This window comes from Scophthalmus maximus, chromosome 14 (assembly GCF_022379125.1).
Source record: "Scophthalmus maximus strain ysfricsl-2021 chromosome 14, ASM2237912v1, whole genome shotgun sequence".
NCBI classification, from domain to species: Eukaryota; Metazoa; Chordata; class Actinopteri; order Pleuronectiformes; family Scophthalmidae; genus Scophthalmus; species Scophthalmus maximus.
The window spans coordinates 6,834,296-6,860,712 of record NC_061528.1 but is presented as its reverse complement, the minus strand read 5'-3'; the positions used below and the strand labels follow the sequence as shown (position 1 = coordinate 6,860,712).

The 26,417-nt window shown below is 44.9% G+C and overlaps 1 protein-coding gene across 5 annotated transcripts in view; it reads right to left on the bottom strand.

Annotated features, from left to right (window-relative positions):
- Window positions 1–26,417, bottom strand: part of il1rapl1a (interleukin 1 receptor accessory protein-like 1a) — a 160,577-nt gene that overhangs the window by 131,941 nt on the left and 2,219 nt on the right. For 4 of the 5 annotated variants that reach the window (XM_035604693.2, XM_035604697.2, XM_035604696.2 and 1 more), the window contains exon 1: window positions 5,501–6,117. The exons of the other annotated variant lie outside the window; for it this stretch is intronic. The gene's annotated coding sequence lies outside the window, so the exon portion shown is untranslated. Of the gene's footprint in view, window positions 1–5,500; window positions 6,118–26,417 lie in introns of those variants that run through there. 5 annotated transcript variants of the gene reach the window in all.

Below are 26,417 nucleotides of genomic sequence, written 5' to 3'. Positions count from 1 at the left end.
CTTCTTCAACAACCTCTATCTGCTTTCCTCTCTTTTCCCTGTCCTCGTCCGTCTCTTTGCCTCGTTGATTTAGGCGCACTGGCTACGTTGCATGAAAGCTCCGCATAAAAGGTCGACGCGTGAAGGAGGGCTTCACCTGGCCAGAGAAGGGATTTCAAGACCGAATAAAAATCAACACCACTTAAGCCGTAACTGCTGACAGGTTACTCTCGTGAAAAGGATCTCAGACAGGCCCGACCTTGTTTACCACATCAACACCTGTGAAGGAGAAGTTGAAGTGATGAGGGAAGTTTTTCTGAGTAAGTGTTGCGGGCAAGAACTTTGAGCCGGGAGACAGGAGTATCAGAGAGGGATCAGCGAAGGGATTTCATCTGCCTGTATCCTGTGGTTATCTTCATCTTCTACGTCTAGACTTCATGGTGTCGATGTACGAAAAACCCATAAGTTCATAAGTGCAGAAGTGAGGAGATTTGACTCAAGTTCATGCTGCAGAAATGACTGTATTTATCAGCTAGGGACTTCCTTTTGCAGTGCAACGACATACAAAATCTGACATGCATCGTCCGGAGAGCAATCGACAGTGGTAAGTGCAGCTCACGACTGTACAAGTAATAAGTAATCAATGGATTTTAATTTTAATAGTGGTAATAGGTTAAATGGATGTGGGCACAAAGCTCGACACGGCTCTCTTACTCCAGAATGTGAGTGCTCAGTATCTCTGGCCTGAGGGTAAGTGACTGCATTGTGTGTGTGTGTGTGTGTGTGTGCGTGTGCGTGTGTGTGTGTGTGTGTGCGTGCGTGCGCGTTTTAAAGATCAAGTTTGATTATACAGCAATTAAATTAAAGCTATTGCTAGTCTGAAAATGTAGTCAATCAAAAGCCAAAAAGTTCCTCAGTCTGATAGAAATCCCTCCAATTAATAACTTCTCTTTGTCGTGACTGGGTCAAAACTAATCTAGACTACAGCGTTTCAATGTCTCACTCGGGTCCAAATGGATGTCGCAGCTCACCCCTGTACCCTGCACCCTACACCAGAGGGAACATTTGCAATCACACCGCGAGGACACACCGCGTGATTTATGAAAAACAATCTAAAGAGCACAATAATGATTCCATAACTCATCCCTCCCTGTCATTGCTAAAGCAAAGGGCTAAACTATCACTTAGTATGAGCAAAAAACGCCTTAGGAGTTTAAGCTCGCAGGTTTTCAAACCGGCATCTAAATGCCATCGTCCTAATTTGTGAGACGGAAACCTGATTTATTGCACATGTTTGGTTCTTTTTAAATGGCAGTTAATCAAGTGGGATTCTGTCGGTGCTGTTTATTGTCCCTTTATTGTCTATCAATGTGACAGGGAGGAGATGGTCCTTTAAAAAATGACCCTTTCTCAAAATATCAATTCCAGTTGCTCAGCGCTGACAATGTGTATGTGAACGTGTGTGTGTGTGTGTGTGTGTGTGTGTGTGTGTGTGTGTGTGTGTGTGTGTGTGTGTGTGTGTGTGTGTGTGTGTGTGTGTGTGTGTGTGTGTGTGTGTGTGTGTGTGTGTGTGTGTGTGTGTGTGTGTGTGTGTGTGTGTGTGTGTGTGTGTGTGTATACCGGTGGAATTAATTAATTAGCTCTCAACCACAACCCATCCTCAACCTATTCTGCGACAGGGACACAAATCACCGACCTGTCCTTTCCGCTCTCATGCGGGGGGCTTCATCACATCACAGACGGACTAAAAGCTTCTATTCCCCAACGTGGCTCTCTATTCTGCGTCTGCCTGTTATTATTATGTGATCGTGTGCGCCTGTGCATAATTGAACACTTTGAACCTTTGAGCCAATACGCCTCGAATGAATCCTCAGCTCCCACATCAAAATGATTATTTCTAAACAAACTGTGTTTAATCGACTGCGTGCCTCGCTCCATCTGGAGGATGCTGTGTGACATCTTCCCTTAAATTACAAATATCAATCTGCACAGTGGGAGCTCTGATGCACGGTGGCCTCGTGGGGGTCCACGTCAAAAGGGAGCAGCCTTCAAAACAAAGCCATCAAAACACCAAGCTCAGAAGATGCCCCCCCCCCCCCACCTGCGAAAATAACCACTTCCAATACCTACAACAGATCCACCGAAATCACCAAATAACTGAGCAGCAAGGGCTTTGGGTGAACAGCCCCAGGATGATGCGGAAAGCTCCTGATAATGCGGGGACATATAGCAGCTAATCTGAGATGGATTCAGTGACGAATCTATACCGATGTCGGGACAGTGTTTGGTTCTGGGTCATCTCTGTGTGGCAGCATCCCCCCCCCCCCACTGCAGGCACCGACAGACGCTAGCACCAAGGGCTCCCAATCTGCTGTGTGACCAGCGGGACTCTCCCTAAGTGTGTTCCCTCCCCTTATCACCGGCTGTCTGCCCGCGGCAACACCACCACTTACACCCCATCCACCCGCTTATTGATACACTTCACCGCGGGATCGCCTTCGAGTGCTCCTTGGGAAAGCAATAGGTCTGCAGGGCGGCCTAATTCAATCAACGCGGGGGGGCTGGGACACACTCGCATCATTCATCACCAGCACAGGACCGGTCCGGGGAGGACCAGGAAGACTCTACCTGCTCTTGTTTCTCACTGGATGACAATTAACACACAGAATCCCTGTGCTGGGGTCCAACAGAGCACTGAGCAGTTTGTGCCGTGTTATCATGTTAAGATATGTCTATATGCATACATAGGTACTGGGGAATAGTAATCATAGAAAAGCAATGGGGTCAATTATGAAGCATGCTGTATATGTCATGGCTTCCCGGGGAAGTGTGTGTGAGTGTGTGTGTGTGTGTGTGTGTCCGCCACAATGTTCACGACAGGTATAATGTGCAGCGTGTGCACTGTAAAAAGCTCAATGAGGGTTTAACCCTTTGAACTCCAAACAGAAACTGCAGCAGGAGAAACGCTCAGCGAGTGTGATCATCGGTGCATCAAATGTGTCTCAATGGCACTTTACTCCAAGGCACGGTTATGAAATGCTACTGTGAGCGGAACATGTGGCTGAGAATCCCCTTAATTAAAAGTCTGAAATACTGACACACAACCGCCTTCGAGGCCTGATGAATGTTTTGCACACAGCGAGGAAAACAGTGTGCCTTAGTGTGAATATGTATCGATTATGAGCATGAAAGACGGAGAAGAAGTGGTTTCTTTCAGATACAGTAGATATAAAATTGAGCAGCATGGGCCAACATAACTGGTCCTGAGTATTACGTGTTGCTCTTTGTGGTAATGTTCTATATACCTTTTGTTAATGTGCTTCATTTTCACACAATTGATTTCCCGAGCACAACTTCGTGACTATCGGCTAATGGACTTACTAATAAAACCATTATACCATGAAGAAGTGCAACAATGGGACTCGACGTGTCAGCTAAGACGGGCAGCATAATATGCAAGAAGCATTTTACGATGGCATAATGTGCAATGGGGGTAGAATAAACAACACTATCAGACGATCGTTGGAAGTTTTCATCACATTATCTCATCATGGGAAGACAACATAAGTGGCCTCTGTTCTAAAAGTTCCTCAAAACTTATTCTTGAAGATCATTACATAAAACCAACTGCCTTTTTTTTAATGACTGCACACTCATCCGGTATGTTCACTTGTGACCCAGTCAGCGCGGTGTACTGCACATGCACGCGGCTCAGCAGTCGCTCGGGTATAAGGTTGGTGCCGCCACCGAACATGTCGCCACCGAACAAGTCCAGAGCCCAGAGTTGACCGGAGGAGCTGTCTGTTTCAGCACCACAGACAGTTCCTGCCATCTCCCCCCATGAGGAGGTGCTGCTGGCTGGCAGCAGCAGCAGCGACGGCGGCCTGCCACTTTCATCTGCCGCACGTTGTAACATCAGACCGAAGTGACTTTACAGAAAAAATTCATCAATGCGAGGCCCCTGTGCTCGTACAAATTTACACTGAAAATCCGGACTGACGGGGAGACGTTCGCCAACATTGCTCTCCATTGGTTCACAACGCCGATTGAAGATGTGGCTCACCTCCAAGTGGCCTCTGGAACGTGGTCACTGGCAGCAGAAATACATACGAGACACCTGGCAAACTACAAAAATAAAAAAAGAACTCGGCGTACAGGCCCAGACTTGGTGTCATCTCAATGCAGTTCAGCGAGCAGCCAGAGAGACAGCATTGGCTGAGTTTAGTTGAGTTTGATGCCCCCTTGATAATTTGTGTGTGTGTGTGTGTGTGTGTGTGTGTGTGAGAGAGAGAGAGAGTGAGAGAGAGAGAGAGACCACATTGACACATTCATGCCCAACGGCCACTGACCAATAGACCGCCAACAATCTCTCTTCTTCAAAACCATGTGTAGCTGAGCCAAGCGAACGCAACTTCAAATCATAATCATAACCATGATAATCACACTAATATCGACAATCCTGGGGGGGGGGGGTTCCACTGGAAGGTGCAGTGCTCTGATCCGGTGGCTCTTCCACAAACAGGATCAGCATCAATCATCGCTCTCGGGACAACCTGCGTCATGCGTCGGCATCCGCGCGGTTACACCCTCGTCATGGGGACACGCGTACGGCGCCAGGTCGGACATGTCACAGTGTGACGCACAGACGGAGCTGTCGCTCGAGCGTGGCCGACAGTTCAAACCACCGCGTGATGGTGTGTTAGTCGTGGACGTAAAACATGACGGCGTGTGCGCGAGTTTGGGCATCTTGTGTCTCCAATTTGGAGACTGTGTAACTACAGTGACGCACGGTCTCTCTCTCTCTTTCTTACTCTCACACACACACACACACACACACACACACACTCACACTGATCATTATAAGTTATTTCTGTGGCACGACCATGCAAAGGAAACTTGGGTCCGTTCTGTCCACCAGCACATCGCCAGGGTGGTGCGTATAATCCGGAGTGGCGGCGGACTGTCCTCGGGAGAAAGCTCGCTGCTTCGTTTACACCTTCATCTGGGCTACAGATCCTCTGCTCAGTGAGCCCCCTGTGTGTGTGTGTGTGTGTGTGTGTGTGTGTGTGTGTGAGGGGCAGAGACTGCACTGCAGAGGGCTTCTCCAGCATCTCCGCGATTGAGCTTCGTGAGCAAAAAAAAAACCCATCGCAAGCCCAATATATCAGAGAAGGGACAGAGCGTCGAGATCCCCTCTCACACGGGCCACACAGTCGGATTATTGAATTATGGCTTTGTGGGTGTTTATATGCGGATCCATATTCGAACTAATCCGATTGCTGCAACAGTGTCAGGTGCTGAACTTCTCTTCCCTTAACGCATTTAACTACCTCAGAGCCCCTGTTTGAACCGATGAGCATCCTCCTCTGTTCGTGGAACTGCTGCTGTCAAAGGCGATCAGTTCATTGATCGTCATCAAAATGATATCGAACAACCAGTTAAATTCAGAACTTTATGAAATGATCGGGGGGGGGGGGGGGCAGTGTCAGGTCGACAGTCCAAGAGGAAAAGCTGGCCTTACCTTCAACTCGATTCCAAAATGGTACAGCGCCGTGTGTTAGTCAGCGGGGAAGGCGCTGCGCATCACAACTCCGTGTCAGCAGGGAGAACACGTTTCCATGGAACGGGTGCGAGCCGGTAACAGTCTGTGTTGCGGCGGGGTCGCCCATCCAGCCGACCGCGAGGGGGTTTAGATCCACACGGAGCGACGGAGACCTGCCCTCTCGTCTTCCCGGGCGAAGAAGTGCGCCAAGCGCTCTGCTGCGCAGATGTGACTTTGCGCGCACTGGAACGAGGCGACGGTGGGCAGCAATGAGAGGAGAGGAGGCACACTACTGCGACCGGGAGAAAGATGAACGCATCAAAAACGAATGAGGGCGACGCTGCAAAGTGATCAACCTCCTCCTCGCCTGCCCCCAAAGCAACAGAAGAAGAAGAAGGAAAAAAAGAAAAGGAAAAAAAAAAAGAAGAAAAATTCTCACATCTGACTTTTGCGCAAATCGGGCTCAATCACTGATCGTCAGTCCTGGAGGAGCTCGAGCATCCCGGGCGCACTGCTCGGTGCGGTGCTCTGCGCTCAGCCGCGTCGCGGCGGGGATGGGGGAAGAGGAAATGTATGGATATAATGGCCAGATCCGATTGGGGGTGTGAGGAGCGGGGGGGGTGGGGGGGTTCCTCCGAAGCCCCGCTCTCTGTGTAGTTGCAATGCACACGACGAGGGGAAAGAACGGATGTCTCCACGGTCCTAGTGCACCTCACACCGTCCCTGCCGGTGCTAACACACGGGGGCTGCACCTGCACTCTGTCATTTCCATCGATTCAACAGTGAGATGGATGAGAAGGGGGGGGTGGTGGTGGGGGGATGGGGGGGGGGATTCCGGCAGACACCTATAATTCAAATCAAAGCCTCGGCGCTCAACTGGAAGAAGAAAAAAGGGGGTCCTCACTTGTTGGGAGATGGAGAAGATGAGGAGGAGGGGAGAGGAAGGGAGAGGGATGGAGAGAGGAGGAGGGGGGGGGGGGGGTTAGGAATAGGCTTAAATCCGAACTCATGCTGCTGATGTCCCGCAGACACCTGAGAAAAGGAGCTTGAAATGACGTTCACAGTTTCATTCACCGTAATTCTCATAGTTCAGTGTCTAGGACCAATTTTTTCGCCACAGCAGCTCGAATGAGAGCCGAGGCAGGACAGTGTGTTGTCAGATGTCCTGTTGTGGCGTCACAGAGTCGTGCAGTTATGGCATCAAGCCAAACAAATGTGACTGTGCTGTAATGAGCGGTATGGAAATCAAGCCGGTCCAATGTTAGCATTCGTTCAGACACGTGATACCAACATGTTTGCAGTGTTCAGACAAGACTTAATGACCTGAACTGTGTGGTTTATGAGAACAAATAAGAAGCCGCTCTTTTGACAAATATGCAGCAACCTTTAAAGATGTTTTAGTAGCAGTCATTGTAGAAGTCCAGCATGTGACTTTAAATTCAGAAAGACATACTTATGTTCTATGTCCAGATTAACCTTTAAACTTTTCTTTAAAGCCCCAGTGTGTCATTTTTGTACATCTTTCTGGCGGCAACTGGTGGCAAAGTTGCAAACCGCAACCAAACAGGCAACCGACAGGGGACACTTTATGGTGGCGCACCACTAATTCCATTTCCGATTTCCCGTGGCGCTGGAAATTCAACGCAAATGCGACGTATTCTGGAACGTTTTGTGTAAACCGTCTTCAACAGGAAGTAGCAAACATGGCGACTCACACGGAGGTCGGGTCCACCTCTTGTAACTATATTTAACTCATTCAAAGTGGACGAAAAAGTGCTTTGTTGCAGGTGGATTATACATATATGAACACATAGTCATGGACAATATATTACTTTTCTGTGAATAAATGCTTCTAAATCTTACACACTGTAGCTATAAGGAAAAATGCCAACAACTTAAATATGGTTCCAGCTTCTCAAATGCACAGTAACCTCAATAGCTTTTTGGTTTTCTGAAAGTTGGTTAGAAAACAAAAGCAAATTCAGTATGTGGGCGGAACTCTTTGGGATAATTATTGTTCGTTTTTTCCCCCCACAAACACTCAACAGAATACGAACGACAACAGTGCTGGTTTCTAAACTATAATTTCACACAGGGTCTCTCATCGGCTGCAAATTGTGAGAATGAAGCACCCGTCATACTTGTATTCTATTTCAGTGGTGCAAACTTTGATCAAATTAGTGATCAAAGAATGAAAAGAAGTGAAACTGGGGCCCCTTTGGCCACGGGGGCTCAGAAATGCCTGGGCAGCTGCCTGCGGTTCCCAGTTGGCAATCCAGCCTTGTGCTGCCCCCTGCCACGGTCTCCAGAGCCTGCTGCTGCTCTCTCAAAGACAGGGCCAAGCTCCGCCCAGGGTCATTAGAACCTTCATCCATTCATATACAAGGAAACAAATTTCCTGATGTGGTGCGTCTCATCTGCCGCGTGCTCTCAGAGAGCTGATAGCGTTTGAAAAAACTTGAACGCTATCAAAGCCTAAATCGAACCTGTGATTTCAAGAGCGTAATGGGCCCGTCGCTGCCTCTTGTGGCTGAGAAAAAACAACCCCAAAAAACAACCCACACTGCGGTTCTGTTCGACCGGGCCACGGCCTCGGGGGGCAGCGTAATGAGCTGATTGTTGCTTCGCGCAGCTGAACGGGCCAAACGGACTGGGACGAGCGGAACAAGGGTGCAATTCACGCTCCACTGGAAGTGTTGTTATGACAAAAGTTTGCATCGTTCATTTCTCTTCTGCCTCCTCGGCATTTATACTCTCTCCACGTCCATTTCCTTTCAAGCTGTGCCATTAGTCCATTCGCTCTCACAGCAGTAGAAGTGAACCGGTCATAAAAGCCTTCATGAAAACACGTTGACTTTATTTCCGACTGCAAAAATACACTTTTTCCATATTCACAATCAACGATAGTGTCGTCCTGATTTTCGATGGAGTGTGAACTGTAGACTTGACTGTCATCTGTCTGACTCCCGTCAGCTTGTTGCAGCTTTTTTTAAAGTATATTTTTCGTATATGGCATCAAAAAAAAAGACCAAAACCTAGCACAAGCTAAGCTAGTACACAGTATCCTAGGTAACAGGGTATAATAAGCTAATTTCCAGACCTCTATTACCAAAGCATATGAAACAGTAAATTATTAATGTAATCCTGATGAAACCATCCAACATCTTTTCACTCCTGGATGTCATTGCTTCTTCTTACTGTAAACGAGACAGCGGTCTTCTATATGTAGATGACCAAGTTATTTTCATATCATTTCTATGTTTCCCTCTTCTGACCGTCATAGTCTACGTGACTTACAACAAACTCTCTTTTCACATGCGGCAGAACAGGAAAAGCTGCTTAAATCAGTCGTGTGAAGTTTTTCCTCACAAAATGAAAAATGACAGCTGAGAGAAAATATCAATTTTGCCATCCAAAGCTTGTTTGGGCTGTCAGTCACTTTAAGAACACATCAACCTGTTTTCAAATCATCAAATATCAAATCACCAAACATCAGGAGGCGTCCCTGTTATCCATCATTCTTAAATTACCTCAGACAACAGCCACAGTGGCAATGACGTTACAGAAAGGGAAAAAAGGAAATAGAAAAAGCACTCTACAGTGCGAGTGCACGTCAGACACATCCGTGAGTTTGTGTCAATATGAGGATGAAAATCTCCTTTTATCAAATCCCGATGGGATCTGTGGCGTCTGCAAACGGCATGGGAAAGACGAGGGGCCGCCTTGTATAACTGCACTTGCCCAAGGCTCAGGAAACTCGTCACAGACGTATCTGCCTCCACACTTTTTTCCTTTTGGAGCATGAGTAGGTACCTGACCGTTACCCGCCAAGCAAAAAATAAAGAGGCAGGATGATATGACATGAATCCTCCTCTTCACTCTCTTAAAAAAAACTCTCACTCACTCACTCACTCACTCAATGCTGAATATTCAGCTGATGAAAACAGTGCGTGAGTGATGCCATAGTAACTGCTGGGAGGACACAGGACCCCCATCACATCTTCCTCCCACTCTTCTTTTTCTCCCGATGCAGCATTGTTGCATTGTCCAGTTTCCTTCTACTAAATGGTTTCTGCACAGGAGCCCCCTTTTTTCTCCTTTTTTTTTTTAAACGTCACCTTGTAAAAGCTCCCAATAAGTTCACAAAGGGAAACGGCGTTACTTTAAAAAAAAAAGAAGAAGAAGCAATATCTGAAATTAGCATCATGTCCCACTTTTAACCGCGCGGACAAAAATAGACGACGCATTAGAGTGCAATCAGATAAAGAAACAATTAATTCCTTGGTTAAAATTGAAAATAAGAGCTAGAACAGATGTGCAATATGCGACGTTACACACACACACACACACACACAGATTGATCGTGAGATAAAAGTCCTCAATCTTTTTCTTCTCCTCTTGAATATTTCTGAGGCTATGACCAGACTGGATAAAGACTCTTTTCACACCACAATGAGAAACGATTCAGTACATTCAAATCCACCACTGAATACTAATGGGAACTGGTTTGGTGCACGTGCGGGGATGCTAATGAGACATTACTTTATCAATTAAGAATCTTGATTCAGAAAAGAAATCTCATAAGAGCTTATTGGGTGGGAAGCACAACTGCTTTTGTTCTACTGATGTTGTGTCTCGATCGGCGAACCACCTCGTTGGAATGTACACACTACCTCAGTGGGTATACTGTGAACACAGTGTACTACATGAACGTGTCTGCGTGACATATTTTCCGCCTCATAAAGTTGTCATGGTGACACTGTTAGGAGCCGTTTGCCAATTTACTCAGCAGCAGACGGTTTCTGTTTGTGGCTGCTTGAAAAGTTTAAAATCCACTCATGTTACCTCACGCTTTACAGTAGCTGCTCAACGCACCTCTTCGTTCTGCAGCTGTAGCTGCCAACTTCTTTACCATTTGGTGCTGGCCAGGTAGCGTCCAGGGGGTTTAGCGGAGGCCTTTGTTAAAAACAGCTGCCCACTTTGAATGGAAAATGAAGCTGTTGGAAGCAATGAGACTTGATGAGCTGACAGCTGCTAAAACTTTTTGTAGACTTGAAAAGAACTGCAGAGCTGCGAGTCTGTCACATTACTGTGTCCTTTCCTCCATCAGTGATAAAAAAAAAGAAACCCTCTGATGGGAAGGATGTGAGGGATCATACCCTTTTTGTTGATGCACCAGCGACGGCCACTGGTCGTTTGGGACACATGTCCAGAGGAGGCTGGGCTCTAAATGCGACACACATAACGTCAGTGTATCATTCTCAGAAGTCCCTCCTGGTTTTTAATTTATCACAGTGCAGATGAACAGCGCATTCAAAATTAGCACATCAAACAAATCAGTGATAAATGATTTTGTCGTAACTGTAATTTCACATTAAAGTAAATCAGTCTGTCAATTTTGTGCTAATCTTTGTCTTAAGCGAATCATTTTGTTTTTAAGTTTATCGAAAGTATTCTCTATCTTTTATCAGTGTTTCCTTTGTGTTTGATCATCCATATAAATCCATCTTACACAAACACAAACACAAGCACTCACACACGCGCACACGCGCACACACACACGGGCACTCAGACAAGCAGATGTTTCAAACAGAGAGCTGACTGATACATGCCCATTGCCTAATTGGAGGTTTATGAAATCTGCAGGTTGCGGGTGCCAAGCCGCTTCCAAACGGATGCCAAGCAGTTGCTGTGACAGCAGGTCGTGACCTTCGCCTAATTGTAGAGATGATGCCATTTCCCCCTGCTCATCTGCTATGTACATCTGTGCCAACACGAGACCACTGAGAGCCAGAGCACACAAGTGAAATAGAACCGACACTTCAGAATTGGGAATCAGTTTCTTTTAATCAACCCCTCCGAGGTTTGCTTTGCAAAGTGTTCATTTCTTCTTCAAAACCTTCAACTCATGCCCGACGTGCTCTCTCCAACAACTGGCACTGACACTGCCAACGTGTACTACTCTGACCTTGACAACATAAAATACTCACCCGCACCAGAGATGCGATAGTTCTGGGATATTATCCAACATTTCATCCTGTTGCTGATTATTTCATGGTCTGGGCCGATTCAACTCCTTGAATACTACGACCACCTCGCTTGGCAACTGCCAGACAGTTTTCACTACCACTGCCTTCGCGTTGGACAGTCCAGCGCAGCGGTCTAATGTCGTACTGTCAAATGGCAAATGGCAAATTTCCCCTGATCAGCTGCTTTGTCGTTTTATATATAATACAGAACAAGAGAGCAGGAAGTAAAGGGGAAGCGGAAGAGTAGGACACACAGGGGTGGCAGATTCAGAACAACTTGTCTGTCTGTGCTTTTACAAGAATGAACCACCCACCGACGAAATGCTCACAATCTAAAAAAAAACAAACCCCAGTCATCATGTAACAGCTACTGTGGCAGGACGGTGAGCTTTAGTTATGACAGAGGGGTCTTGGAACAAGGCTCATATGTTTGGTACTTTAATGTTAATCTTTAATGTTTTTTTCCAAATAACAAAAAGAGAGAGAGAAAAAAAACATTTCAATCTGCCTGAGAGCAAAAAGTCCTGTATACATTTTACTCTTTCTTCTTTGACAACAGCATCTCACTTTGTTCCTTCTCAAGACTTGGGGGGGGGGATAGACCTTGCAGCAGTAATCACTGTATTTGTCCGACCTCTTTCACTTTGTACCGAGAGTTAGTGAGAAGCCAGAGTAACAGCCTCTCGGCTTACAGTAGCTTCTTCCCGCATGCTGAGCACTGCTAAATATTTCAACGGGGAACTAGATTTTTTTTCTTCTTCTCCCTCTGCCAACGAACCATCTCCAGCCCACAGAAATTATCACAAGAAATAAAGACCACTGGAAGCAGAATCACCTCAAAACAGCGAGGAGGAGAGCGCTCGGTGAGCAGCAGGCTGAAAGCGCTGCTGTGAAGACGCACTGATGAGCGCCTGTGGTGGGAATGCGGAGACACGCAGGAGACGCGCAGTTGTATATGCACAAGACACGTACGTGCTAACCGGCTACTGCAGAGCAGCGCTGATGAAAAAAGTCATGCACGCACAGTGACTTGAAAACACAAATCAATTCAGATAACAACACTGAGAGAGTGCAGTCTTTTGTCAGAAGGAAAAAAAGGAGGCTGCAGATAAGCTGACAATAGCGATTTAATCGTAGAACCTGCCCTGGGCAATAAATGTCTCAGAGCAAATCAATTTTCAAACTGTGTATCATAAAAAAGGAACAAAGTGAAGATACATACAAATTGTTATGAATGTCTTTTCATGTAGCTGTCAAATTTTCGAATTGACATGCAGTAACATAAACGGATGTTATGTCGACCAGTTGAGACTGTGGAAAAAGCACGCGTCTCGACCAGATGCCATGAAAATGTTGTTTATCTAAATCCACTTTTTGTTAGGAGTGAGTGTGCAGGCGCTGCTCTTTTTCATCAATGATGAGACACTCGTCAACATCATTAGCCAGTCTCATTAGGTCTCCCATCAAACCTGAATTATACATCAAGCAGCCAATCAAAAGCCTGCATCCAGAGGCGCCCGTGGGAGCATTCCCGATGATTCCCAGTCGAGGACTTTTCCTTTTAATCAGAGGAATGGAGCGGGATCAGCGTATTCCATCCAAAGGAAAACAGGGAAAGGTATGAGAGACAGAGGAAAGGCAGGGGGACGGAAAGAGAAAAGGACACGTGAGGAACTGGAATCCCACAGGTGAAGAAAAATGTAAAGCTTCATCCATACATGCTTCTTCAACAGGCTCGCTGAGTGTTTGGTATGCGCATATCTGTGTTGGTGGGTTATGAATTGATATCTCATCTCGGTCTATTTTTTATGCCTTCCTCTCCATAAATGTGAAAGAAAAATACATCAAATCAAACATGGTTCAGATATGCCAACTCCCCAAAAAAGGGACAAAATGGAGAATGTTTTTATCAAAGTGCAATTTAATTATGCTCATATTCAGGTTCATAATTTTAATATTGGGTGATTACTTGCAACGGTTTACATGATCTAATGTTCAGTAAACACGTCAGTTTCCTCATAGTGTCCATTCCTGACACGCCTCTTTCCAGCCTCTTTCTGAAACGCTTGGTTTAAGCTCCTGTCTCTTTAAGATGAAGCCCAGTCGGCTCTGATAGGCCAGCTGGCCCACTGGTCATTGTCACAATCTCTTGATATAGGCCTACTTCTTACTTGAAATTAGTAGGCCGGGCGTCAATGCTTCAGCTGCTGCTGTCTGAATTATCTAACATTTACATGGAATTATCAGTGTATGCTAGCCAAAGCTGCAAAAATGGTCCAGGAGACCCATTTGGCAAGCAGAGCGCTGCTTGTCAGAACGAACAACGTTTAGTCAGTACGATTGTGAAGCTTTAGGAATGTGTTGCTGAGGAAAAATTTGAATACGAGATGCCTTCTCGCAGCTCAAGAAAAGCATATGACTTAATTCAACCCGTTTGCTTGGCTTATGCAGAGCGACCGTACTCTTGACATCTTGAGCAGAAAGGTGTCAAACGGTCAAATTCGAGCAATTTTTTTTAAACGTAAAATATTCAAACATGAGTGTGAACTTTGACCAATTTCTTTCACAAAGGGGATTTGAAGAGCCGCTAAGCAGGAATATAAAAGGGTGAGACATGAAAAATGGAAAAGTGAGAGAGGAATCAAAGGAGGAGGGATTATTAGGGCTAAAGAGTCTGTAACTTGTCATTATATTCCTCTCAAAGCTGGCGTTTGATTGTCCGCTATTAGAGACAGTGTGGACGTTTTCAATACTTAGCAGAGAAATCGTGTAAAACCACAGCGGTAAAAGTAGACCATTGAGGACCTTTGTATTCGCATGTCTCGTATTTCTCTCTCTTCCAACACAAGGTTACTCAACAGTCTTTACATCAACTGTCTGAAAACAATTGTCCCCACCCCTGTCCCTCCCCATCGCCTCTAGTGTTCATTAACATAGAAATTGACGAGCCACAATTGATGCTCTAAAGCAAAGTTCAGACAGCAAGGTCAGCCAAGAATCGGTAATTAAGCCAGTTCTTAACGTGTGGCGGATTTGCTTATTAGTGGTGCCGGCCAGGACTCATCCACACAGAACTGAAAATGGAAATGAAATCCATCTCATTCCCAGAGAAGCCCGCAGGACGTCAGTGCTCGGTGTAAAACAATTACAGACTGTTACGTGGGGCAGAGAGGGATGAGCTTGTCTCCTTGCCTCTAGCTGCCTCACACACCCTGTCTTGTCAGACACAAAAGGGCTCTCTCATACACACACTATGTGTATATGTGTTGCACTTATACTGTTACTGTATGGTTTAAAAAATGTAAAGGTCTTTTACAATAAAATGTTTTTTTTATTCAACAGCTATTTAAATGAAGTAATTGTTGTTTATTCTGTATTGTATTTATTTATTTGGGTTTTTTTCAGTCATGACTGTCAAAACTTGATAATAAAAGAAGTTATATAGCTTCATTCTCCGTACGTATAGATTTTCAAAGGGTTTAACATGAGCCAGGCCGAAAAACAATAACATCCACCATCACTTCCATACAGGTTTAGTAGCGTAGATCTGTGAAAATACGTTATATAAGTTGTTATTTTTCAAACACACTGGTATTGGATCGTTATTTAAAGTCCAGGTATCTGAATCGGTATCGGGAAGGGTAAAATGGTATTTGAACATCTCTACATACAGTAAGATGTGCAGTAGCTTGCCTGCTGCAGCCAGCCTCAGTCAGAACAAGGTCTGTCTGCCGACGTGCTCCTCAGATATGCCCACTTACCTGTCATTTCACGCCCAAATTGGATCAGAAAGGGAAAAATTGAGATGAGAACCAACTCTCTAACTAACTGGGTCTCACTACATTTTGCTCTCCAACATTAAACAGTGATAACAGCAAGTGATTGAATGGTCTGAAGGACAAAAGGTGTGTGTGTGGGGGGGGGGGGGGGGGGTTGCTTTTTAAGTGCAGCAGAGATGATTTATTCATTGTTTCAGGCTCAGTTGTATCGGAGGCCCTACACCAGGAGGTAGAGGCAAGCTAGATCTGCACTTAAATTGTCTGACAGAGGCAAAGGCAGGAGTACTACACTCGCTCCTCCGCTCTCCTTGTATCTTTTCCTTTTGCTCCGTCATGGCGGCGCTTTTTTTTTTCCAAGGCTACGGTGCAGTATGAACACTGATTTTTGATGTACGGACATGAGCATTCAAACGGAGGGTTCCATACCACACGTCTTCATTAATATAGCTTTTAGCTCCGTATGATGTATTGTAGCTCTCACTTCACTGGCTCTCCTGACCCTCTCCACACTGCCAAGAAAAATAAACATAACGACGAAGAAGAAGAAGATGACTGTGAATTATTCATCTAGAATATGGAAATCATATAAAATCAGTACCCTATCAATCTACCATCTATCTATCTATCTATCTATCAAACTTTCATCACTGCTGCGTTTGCTATTGTTAGTTGCTATAGTATTGATTCTTGTGCAAGGGCAAAAAAAACCTACAAGTGGTTTTGGACAAACGTGTCACATGCACTCGCTGTGAAAGGGAAGGGTCGCTGTAAAAGCAGTGAACAGCAGAAATACATTAACAATTCAGTGACAACGCGGAAGAGCCCACACAGCTACGAGCAGGACTGTTAAATCCACCCACTTTATCCTGTAGCAACTAAACACACACATTTGTGACATGATGCTGCTGTTGTCGGATGAATAACAACGGGAATGTTTGACCGCAGTAATCTCTTTTTTCAAGGAGACTCCGGGTCTGGTTACAGCCTCTAATATTGAGCACAGTTATTTTATTGGCAATATTTATGTAGGATCTAATGTCATTACAGTGTGACTCGATACTGTTTAGTTCCAAACAACCCCCAACCTCGGATATGGAGCCACAAGCCATGTGCAATTTGGCCACGGAATGTTATTCATCTTCTGACCAATAAAACTGATTAAAAAAAAAAATATGATGTGTAAAAAGTGTGCACACCACATGCACAACATGCCGCTGGGTCATATCTACCAGGATTACCGGGGTCAGGACACACGGAAGTAGAGTCGGTGCGTACATGGACGAATTCACTTTCAACTAGTCAAGAAAACCATGACTGTGTTCACGTGCAAGAAACAAGCAGTGCTGTGGAGATGCGCTGCTTTCCTCTGTGTTCGTGGCAGAGCATCTGAAGACAGCTGTTGGAACATCTGCTGGCACACTGTCACCCATGCATCAAGTGTTTCCGGGTTCATTCTGGGCTAATGGCTGAGAGAGAGAGAGACACAGGCAAAGACACATTTATCAGCGCACCGGAGCTTCCAGTCCCAATTTCAATAATTGCAGTGGAAACAAGTGAGTGACACACAGCGCTCTTTGTCAGTGTCCAGCGGCCACAGCGCCGGGACACACTCCACGCGTCGCGCCGGTGATTGCCCTGTTTGTCTGGGATGGAAAAAGGGTTGTCGGCGTGGTCGGTGACAACAAACATCCAGGTTTTCGTTGACCAGCTGAGCCAGACAAAACACAATCAGGCTCCACTGAGAGCCACCGACTGACACGGCGAGAAAATTCTTCTCTGCAACACTATAATGTTGCACATCATGATCATCGTCCTTAGGCGAAATAAACCACAGCATTTCTCTCATACACCTTGTTCTTTGTTATCAACACAAATTCATTCCCGGGCTACTTTTCTCTCCCTCTCTCTAACAAACAGTTTAAGGCACAGACTGAGGCCGAGTACTCGAAAGGTAATGACAACGTCAGCATGATGGAGAGGCGAGAAGAAATCTCCAGTCGGCCAACCGTGTAACTGCGCGGAGAAAGGACAAATGCAAACACAAGAGCAGTAGAAGGCGGCGAGTTACTGTGGGTCACAGGACAGACAGAGGGAAGGACAGACGGAGAGCACTGTTAGCCTAGAGTGACAGAAGGAGGAGCGATAGGTGCTTGCCACTTTATCATTTTGCAGTGAATGATTTTGCATGAATTTTGTGATGACTTATGATACGCTGTGATGGATTTTTCTCTACAGCCAAACAAAGTTTGGAAAATTAATTAGTGAACAACATAAAAACCTACCACATGGACGACCTTCTAATGAAAGGTTGAATTAGTTTCTTGTTTGCGTCACTCTTTCTTTACATCCAGAGAATTTCTCTTCCCACTTCCTTGTGAATGAAGCTCCATAATAATCTCAAGGACTTGCAAGTGGCCAAAGCGTCTGGCCAGTCATGCCGTTGTTGTTGTGTTCATTACGGAGGGATGGAAAGCTGGAGTGGGCGTGTCATTAGTAGTAAGCTGATCCGGACTGAGGGAGCGGTAGTCTCCCCTGCCTCGCTCATGTCTGACAGACGGAAGATTAGTATGAAGGATGTTCTTCATTTGTTAAGTGCTGATACTAATCCCATCTCTCTACCTTATGAAGTGACGTGCTCTCTTCATACGGCCTGGACAGCGTCTCCGAGATCAACACTGATGGAAATTAGAAACAGAACCTGCTGCCCGTCATTCCGCCGTCAGTCATTCAAATCTGTGCTATAAGAGAAAACAAACGTCTTGTTTTGGAGCACAGAGATGTCCGCACGACCTTCGTTTCAGAAAACGTCTCCGTCCAGACAAAAACACAGAAAACGCTCAAACAAGAATACCGGGACAGTAGATGGCGATAAAGTCATAAGAACATTATGAGCATGCGTTATGAACAAAGACTGTTTATAAAAATGGACGCAGTCACCGGGTCCGGAAAATGAAGCCAATGCGGAAGTGCCTGAAGCCTGTATTCTCTGGAAAGACCAGCAGAGGGCGACTCCACTGGTTGCAAAAAGAAGTCAGTTTCTATAGTGTCTAGGTCTATGAGAAAATGAGTCTGCTTCGTAATAAACTATTTTCTTGGACAACTCCCATAAATCACGTGAAGTCACGGTGGGTTGCCACTTCGTCTTCTGTACTTGTGTTACTGTTATATTTTTGTTTGAAATGAACCATAAGTTGGAAATATTACTCGGGGCCACGGTGGCTGTAAAGTTTTTTGTTTATCCCATTTTGGCACAATGGGTTAGGCAGTAGTGTACAATGTATTGTAGTCTCTCAAAAGAGTAATCTTTGTGAATCGAACATTGTATTGAAGCTGTTGCTTAAAAAAAACATCAATTGTAAAGAAATCAAGTTGGGCTCTCGTAATCGAACACTTACATTCATCATAAGATTTATCGATAATAGAGACAGATCAAACCAAAGTCGTACAATGGTTTAAAAAAAGAGAAATGCCGCAGCTGAACAAAACGGCAGAGCATCTGTTACTTTAGAATGTGCATGTTATAGTTCTGTAGGGACCATAACATTTAAGCAACAGAAGGTGTTGGTATGTTTATGTGCCGAGCGACGGAGGTGGGTTCATAAATAGTCTTGTTCTCTGACACAACCGGAGCAGGGAGGGGAGGTTTGCAAGGCGGCTGAACTTGGAAGCTCCATAGTAAATGAAAGTTCAGAAAGTGGCGAGGCCGTCCTCCTGCCTGCGGCCCACACAGCCAGGCCTTCACACCGCTTTATGTAACCATAGATGGAGAAAGAAAAGAGGCAAAGAAACAGAGAGGTGGCAAAGAGAGCGGTAGGAAGAGTACAAGATGAAGTCATACAGAAGAGACTAAAGTATATATAGAAAAACAATGAATAATAAAATACACTCGGTTTTTTTAACCCTACATGGCATGATGATGGTTCTTCGCCTGGGTGCTGGAGCTTTTAGCGAACTTACTCAAAGTTACATAAAAATTGATTTGTTGGGGAGTGTTTTCAGGGGCCGATTAAAACTTCTTTTGTGATCTTTGGTGCAGTGGCCTTGTTCATTGATATGAAGTAACATGTCACGCAGTGCAATGTAATCGTTTTATAGTAGAGACAAAGAAATTAGGATTTGTCAACAATTTTTAAAAGATGCAAGTAAGATGCACTAATTTCATTTCATACTCTCTTGTTTGGCGACAGCATTGTACGTGCTCGTCATTATGTGGTGAGGAGATAATAGCTGATAGCTGAATGGTTAGGCTGTGCAGATTAAATTTTCGGTCATTTTTTTTTTATATCTCTGTTGAAGGAAGACAAAAAAGCTTTTGTTTGATTAAAGCTGAATTCACACAGATGTAATGTCATGGTCAGACATCTCCATCAGTATTAGTGGTTTGATTGTGAGTCATCAGTGCTGAGGCCTGCAGTTAAACCAGTACTCTATAGTAACAACAGGAACACCGGTATTGCATAATCTCAACTGGAGTTGGCGTCTTCATGTAGCTGCTCTGTGAGGTATTCGCCCATATCACAGAATACATATCTGAACATCCAATGTCAGTGTTTTTGTTGTTGATGCAACAATATTAAATGCACAATTAAAAAAAAAAAGTTCCTCTAAATAGCCCTTTATCTGAACGCTTTGTTTGATGGTCGGCCAACATTCAGAATGTCCGCTTTCACTAAGACTGTGCTGTGCGTGCTAGTAAAGTAAAGTAGGTTTCACCATGTTTTTATAACATTAAATAACTAATCAAAACCAAACATAACAGAAAAATGAACACTTAAACATCCGCCAACACTTCTCAACAAAAAAACAACAAAAAAAACAAATGTGATGGAAGGGTTCATAACTTCTTGTGCAGCCAACAACCATTGGGCCATCCATATATTTCTGGCTTCACTTCCGGGGGGCTGTTTTGTTGTCCATCTTTATGTGCAGTCTATGGTGATTTTATAAGTAGTTTACTGCAGGCCAAAGACAGTGACACACAAGAGCTAAAATACCATCAGTCACATACTGTACACCAAACAAAGGCCAAATAATTCCTGCATAATAGCAGTGTCGCACACTGGATGCTGGATGGTTGACTGCACATACAGGAGTTAATTTAGGAGCGGCTTCCGCCGACTATCTGCTAGAGTGGTGAGTTGTCGGTCCACGGCTAAGGCTTCTAATGCACCACAGGCTTTGTAAAATGGTTATGAGGAACAGGAGTCATGGTTTTTCCAGTGCATAGAACAGAAACATTGTCTCCACAGAGCCTTAAAAATAGGTCATGCTCTGCTCTCTGATCTACTCCGCACTGTTACATAAAAAACATTCTGCTTTTTAACAAAAAAATCACAGTTTCTTTCCCGAACTCCCGCTCAGATGTACAGTAGTAGACAAACAGGATCCACACGTAGCAAACACAACACAGGCACTTTGCTGTATTCATTAAGGAGACTTAAATGTGAGTAATTTAGGGCAGGCCCTAATAGAAAAGGGCACTATTATGCTTTTAATCTTAACACTTAAGATGAGGGTCATAAGACAAAAGAAATAGCTGGCAAGGTTTCAGTTTCAGTACAGCGGATTAAATGCATTGAAATGCTCCTTCTCTGCAAGGCTATGCAATTCTTTTTCATTTGAGGTAATGGGATGATATCAAACATGGCTAGCTGGTGATGATGATTCATGCTGATAGCTAACAGGACTGTGATGCAAAGGGTTTCTGTGGACTGTTCAAGGACCACAACAAAGGCGATGTTGTCATCAATGCACCACTACTCTTTGTACTCTGCACATGCACTGTCGTCTGTTTTCTGTTTGCATCACTGTTTCCTTGTCCTTTAGATCTATTTTCCTTCTATCAAATAAGGCTGATGCACTCATCATAGCCATAATTGGTGACGATGCCATTGTCTGTTTGTTTTTTTTAGATGAAAGCCATCGAGATGAGAGGCCAGCTTGACGCCACTGAGAGAAGATCATCTGAACCCTTCAACCTTTTCTATTGATTTGTAAACAACATGACATCCATTGACTATAAACATCTCATAAATAAACACAGTGTGATACCTTGGAGCTCAAATACAGGCGGATTTATTTGCCCATCAAGACTGAATTTAAAATGCAATCATTGTTGTGTAATCCTAACTGTTTGGTTGAGCATACTTTAAACAACTTTTGCAAATTTGCTAGTTGCTCAGTTGATGTAGTTGATATATAATCTCCAAAGTGTTCTAGGTCTACTGTAGGGTCTCAGCTGGACATGTCCAGAAGACCTTCAAAGTGAGTCACCCAGGACTCAGCACCATCAAGTGCTCAAACCACCTCAACTGGCTCCTGGAGACGTGAAGGAGCACCGGCTCAACGCAAAGCTCCGATGTCAGTGATCCTGGGGGCGGTGTGGTCGGGGGCATTAACCTCTGGTAGGGTCTCCAGAGGCAAATTGTCCCAGGGGGAAAGGCCATACTAAGTCTACCAGGCATGGCTCTATTTGATGTCCTGAAAATTCAGTTTTCCCCACAGATTTAAAAGCTTTACAATTTATGACTGCATTGAGAATGTAAGATAACATGTGGCATGTTTTAAAGATTAAGGAAGTGTTATCAGTAATGCAAAGGAATGTTATGGAACATGTTGTCAAAGACAGGTACCGCACATAATCAGTTTTGGATTGCTCCACAAGGCCTTGTAATATGCCAGATCACAACACACACACACATTAAAATAACCAAGGCTGACAGACTTTAAGAGCTGACTAATGCAAAAATGAATTCCTACTGTACATGATACGAATGCAGCATCTCCATACTGTGGCGTCCTTCTGATCCTGAAGCAGAGGAATGCAGCAATTGGATTGTACTCACCCCGACTCACCCAAAACCTTCCACACTCACCCAAGGCAAGCCGCCCCCCTCCCCTCACCACTACGCTCCCTCACTTCTCACTGCAGGTTCGTTTAACAGCATCTGCTTTGTTCCGACTCCCTGGGGCTACTCTTATTGCAGGGTACCCGCTTGTGTGATAGTGTGTGTGTTTGTCTGTGTGGTCTCCATATAACTCGTGCTGTGGGCACCTTAATCTGTTAACAAAAACACTGTGAAGACGTGTCTTCCTTAGGGGACAAAAAGCAAGTCTCCATAACGCAAATCATTATTTAAGGTTAGAGTTAGTGCAATTAGTAGTTATGGTTATGTCTCCAGGAAATGAATATAAGCAATGGAATGTGCTCTGAAGTCCTGGAGATACTGCTCTGTGTGTGTGTGTGTGTGTGTGTGTGTGTGTGTGTGTGTGTGTGTGTGTGTGTGTGTGTGTGTGTGTGTGTGTGCGTGTGCGTGTGTGTGCGTACAAAAGGGAGTCTTTGAAGAGAAAGAGAGGGGTAAGGGAGGGGTGCCAAAAACAGATAAACTCAAGAACACCAAGGGACAAAATAAACCTGGGATGTTGAAAGTTATTTTACTCAGAATAGGACGGGTGCTTCGGACGAATAAAGTCATTGCATTGAGCATAAGGGCGCGGGGATCAACAATGTGAATGAGGGGACATTGATATACATTCATTACAACCAGTCACCTGTCGTGTGCCAAACGTGACGTTTGCCTTTTGTTACAGGTTAGGGAATACCACAAATACCATAAGACATTTAGTATGTGTGGTTCTGCTCTGCGGTTCTTGAGCATCCATGTTGAACGTTTGCAGTGAAACAGCTGACTGGAATCACATGCTGTATCTCTCATAACAGAGTGTGTTTGTGTGTGTGTGTGTGTGTGGCTGATGTAACAACTCGTAAGAATAAGTGTTGTTTGATGGTAATAAATTACACACTATCTATACAGGGCATTTCATATACAGGGAAGGCTAATACTATTGCAGATTTACACCCATCCTGAGATGCCTGCAACGAGTGGCGAGTGATCAATACATCTGTATGCCTAAATATGCATGATGAAATTGTGTGTGCGTGTATGTGTGTGTGTGTGTGTGTGTGTGTGTGTGTGTGTAATGCAGTACAGTTGAGCAAGACTTAAGAATAAATCATGCTGTGTTCGACTGCCTGCAGAGGCATCGCTGTTTGTCCTCTAGAGGCACTGAAAGCCGTCTGCTTAACGGCACAACGGGAGAAAGTACAGAAATCAACAACAATGTAGAAAATCACAGTGTTTCTGCGTGAACGAGCGTTATCTGTGATGCAGCTTCAAGTGTCGTTAGTAACGTATTGCTGTAATTTCTGTTTTTGAAGATAAGTAAGAAGAGAAATAACCACTGGCGGATTGAACTGAAATACTGAGAGTATATATATATATCTATATATATATAGATATATATAGATATATATCTATATATATATATATATATATATATACACTGTACATATACACGGTCATTTCTATATTCATTTCAAATAATTTCCCATTTATTGATCTAATCTCTTCATGTCATAATATTCGGATAGATCTATTCTGACTGCATTTGACAGAGGAGTAATGAGCTGCTGGTAATAGAAACACACACACACACACACACACACACACACACACACACACACACACACACACACACACACACACACACACACACACACACACACACACACACACACACACACACACACACACACACACACACACACACACACACACACACACACACACACACACACACACACACACACACACACACACACACACACACACACACACACACACACACACACTTTCTTCTCCGTGTCTATCAACATGTTTTGTGCCCCTTGAGAATCTCAGGGACATGTGATTAATAACCTGTGCTCATCATAACCTCCTCATGCTAGTCAATATGTCCTATATTAGAATAAATGTGTGTCAGGGCACATAAAGTATCAAGGCCATTCTTCAGACCAGATCTCATTAATGGGCGTCACGAAGAAGCACACGGACCACCACACACGGACCAAAGAAGAAAAACTATTACAAACAATCCTGTGGATATTTGCACAGATTGCAGACTTGTGCAGGGACAGGCACAAAGGCACACGTCCACACACATACGGCCTCACCACATATCACCAATCAGCTACCAGGTCCGAACAGGGCCACTGTTGAGAACACGATATCAAAGTTGTGAAAACAACTGAAATTCCTTTCCAGTAGAGTAAAGTAAAACAGGATTCACTCTGTTCTTCCGCTTAGTTTTACTGTCTGACTGTATTGAGTGTCATTAGCAGATCAAACATAGGTCACTTAAAACAAGGGGAACTTTCGTCTTTGTCTGTGTTTAAAAAAATCGTTACTATCTATTTCATTAGCCCGCCTCACAAACACAATCAGCACTCTTAGTCCACCCTGAAGCACAAAGATCCGCACCGAGGTGCAGCCTCTTCTGTGGGAACGTGGCCTTTATATAACTTAACGCACAGCCTCCATTTGGACCGGCTGATTCACTCGACTCATTTGCATTTTCCCGGTGACCTTTCGTGCTCTCTCCAGTATCCCACGCATTCCTAAATACAGGGTGCCGTGTCCACACATACGTAGGACAAAAGCAGAGGAGGGAAGCGGCGGCGCTGAAGTCTCACTCAGATGTAGGCACGCACGCGGGCACAGGCTGACGACGCGCTCGTTCACACATGCGCCGACGCATGAACGTCGACACCGGACGTTGTTCTCTGCTCATTTGTCAGAGCTGCACTAATCACTGTCACGGAGCTCGCGGCGTCTCATTTGACGGCGGATGCTTCAGAGGACGTACACATGCATCTGTGCGAGTGTCTGTGCGTCATGCACAACCGTATGCGTCGTATGTTCCATGTGTCTGTTATCGCTGCAGGGCCAGCCTGACGGGGCCCTGAGGAAAGAGGGAGTAATCCCTGATTGTGTAGGTGCGGATGAGTTCCTAAAAAAGTCTGTGTTTTTCTTTCGGCTTTAAGTGTGGGCTGACATGAGACTGCTAAGCCATTTCTGGTTACATGCTTTCCCCTTTGTTCTGTATTAATGTCCCCCCCACCTTTTCTGACGTTGGCTTCTTCCTCTCACGCCTGTATGTTCTTTTGACATACAAACTCGTTCCTTTATTCTTCCCCTTTATGTCCTTGCTCTCTGAAAATACCATCATCCCTCTCGGTGTTCCCTCACTTCACAATCCACTTTTTTTCTTCTCCGAAGCTACTCAGCTGAATCCTTTCCATTAGAGACTGTGAGAGGGAGATTAGTGTTGTATCACAGTGTGTGTGTGTGTGTGTGTGTGTGTGTCTTCGGGGGTGCAGGCCCAGGAGAAAGGATTTCCAATGCCGTCTCAGTAACAGTAAGGCGACAACCAGGAAAAGCATCATTGCGGGGTGTGAGGGGGATGCGGAGAAGCCAGGAGAAGCTTTATTTCCATCTAATGTGGTGGCTACCATTTCGTATCGGCTCCATCATACAGTGTGATGTTTCTCATATATACACACTATCATCATGTCCTGTTGTCATCGCGCTCGACTGCTCCGCTTCTGCCCACTTGAGTAAACCAACATACTTTGTGTGTGAGCTAAGGAAAGCCGACAACGCGCACATGCACACAGCCACACGAGTCACAAACGTAGGCGTGTAAATCCGCAGGACCCGAAGCCTTGTAGTACGTGCACGCTACTGCATCTGCAGGGCCCGTCAGCCATGTCATGAGACAAGTGTGTTGCTTGGAGACCAAGAGGTCACCCCGACAACAGAGATCACACAAACCAGGTGTGACATCTGTGCCAGTGTGGTGGCCACAGCCAGCGTTGGAGCCCTGCCCGCTCGGAGCATGCCAATATAGAACACCCTGCGGCTGCTCCGGAAAAGGCACACGACAGCGGACACATTCGGAGGCACCATAGAGCCTTTTGTTCATGCGTTACAGGTTGTATCGCTGTATCACTTGACAAAAATAAAAGAGTTCTCCTCCTACCTGTGAGTGATTCTCTGATAGTATTTTGTCACATTACTCAGCTGGGGATTGGTTTAAAATGTCTTCTGGCAACCGAGACTCAAAGGTAAATGCATTATTCTATGGATGAAGACGTAGTTTTGAAGAGAATATTGTTTTCTGAAAGTTTCTATCTACAATCTGTGTGCAAATATAGTCTGAATAACATAACAGAATTACACAATTAAT